This window comes from Monopterus albus, unplaced genomic scaffold, assembly GCF_001952655.1.
Source record: "Monopterus albus unplaced genomic scaffold, M_albus_1.0 scaffold29.1, whole genome shotgun sequence".
NCBI classification, from domain to species: Eukaryota; Metazoa; Chordata; class Actinopteri; order Synbranchiformes; family Synbranchidae; genus Monopterus; species Monopterus albus.
The window spans coordinates 292,469-294,388 of NW_018127909.1; positions in this window are offsets into that span (position 1 = coordinate 292,469).

Consider the following 1,920-nt stretch of genomic DNA (forward strand, 5'->3'; position numbering starts at 1 on the left):
TTTGTCTGTAAGCTGGATACAGGAACAAAGAAATGTGGTCTGAGCGTCCAAGGTGGGGGCGGGGTGCAGCCCTGTATGCACCACGTATGTTACTGTAAACATGATCCTGAGTGTTCTTGCCCCGAGTGGGAATGTTCACATGTTGGTAATATTTGGGGAGTACAATTTTTAAATTGCACTGGTTAAAGTCACCTGCAGCGATAAATACAGCATCGGGGTGAGCTGTCTCTAGCATGTTGATGGTATCATAGAGTTTACTGAGAGCTGCAGAGGGATTAGCTCTTGGGCTAACATACATGGCAGCCAAAAACACAGCACTATGCTCTCTAACAGGGCCGGCATTTCAGCAATAAAAACTCTACGTCTGGCGAATTGGGTTTAAGACTGCATTTAAGAGCAACCTACAACATTGTGGTGCCACTATCTGAAATTAGCAGGATAGCCATTAGAACAAGTCAGTCTACTGGCTGTGAACTGTAATCTGCATATCAAGCGTACTTGATCACCTGCCTGTACGCACTGTTTGATGTGTTTTATGATTTGTTTTTAGTATACTGCACATTCCTACAACTCCCTGGAAAGCCATACTGATACAGAGTGGATTAGTTTATCAAAATAAAGTAAACTAAGCTATAGTTCAGAGGCATGATCTGAGTCTCAACACAGACCATAGGTCCTGTGACCACACAGTGCAGAGCACACTCGCCCTTCAGTTATAAACAACCCTGATGATTGCAGACAGTCAGTGACAAGTCAGCAGCTTAAGAGGACAATAAATGAGACAATTTAGGAATGAACCAGAATTCCTTCTGTTTAAGTAGAGGCCAGTTGATCCCACTAATCTAAAATGGTCATAAGACTCTGCAAAAGATTTTCACAGACACTCCCCATTCTTCTTGAAATATCTTATTGTGTGATAATGTGATGTGCCACTCGTTAGTGTATTTCATGTGTCCAGCACTCGAGAGTGTGTTTAGTGCCCACAGTTCATGCTGTTGCTGAAGAACGTTCTCTCTTCAAATCTTTCTTGGTTTCCTCCTTCTGAGCCATGTAGAGAGAGTGAATCTAATTAGAGTTGTGCAGTTTTGGAAGTTGACGAGTAGGGGGGATAGTTAGCTGGCGGACACATGGCGGCTCCCTGTGACATGATTGATTTGGACTGTCACAGCGCTCAGCTGGGTGTCATTGCATGGTGACAAATAAAGGATTACACTGCCTCACAGTAACGTCCCCCTGCCAATGCTGCCACCATGGTTTGTTCTACAACAAAGCGTGGAGGAGGCACATTAGCATTTTTAATCAGTGGCAATACTGAGTGCTGTGTAGGCACCCAGTGCTTGGTTGTTGCTTTAATCTCTGGGCACCTCCACTTCTTCCTTTACAATGATCTCACCCAAAACACCAGGTTCACACACATGCAGACCATCACTACACACACACATTTAGACAAACACACATTGGTTCATATGAAGGGCCATGCTGGGGCTGACAATGTGACCTGATGGTGGAAAATTAACGAGACCCATGTTCAATCAGACTTCAATTAGCACTTGAGAGTTTGCCCTAATTACACCAAACAAAAGCCTACACTTTTTTTTCTCTTTTTTTTCAGCTCCACAAACAAGGGCCAGCAGAGGGGCCAGAATGCAACTGTCCTCCTGCCTTGTGTATGGCCTCCGTTAGAACACGCAGATGGATAATTAGGGTTAGAGGACAAAGATGATGCAAATTCTGTTCATAAAGGGGTCTTCTGCTAATTACACACACTATACTTTGTTCACTACTGACTGAACAATTGCACCGCTGAATGGTTAAGGTTAAAGGGATGTTTGGAATCCAGCAAGATTAGCACTGATTGGTGTGTGGCTTCAGCCCTCTCAGGAATAATTTACCTAATAAAGTATATGAACTACATCTTTT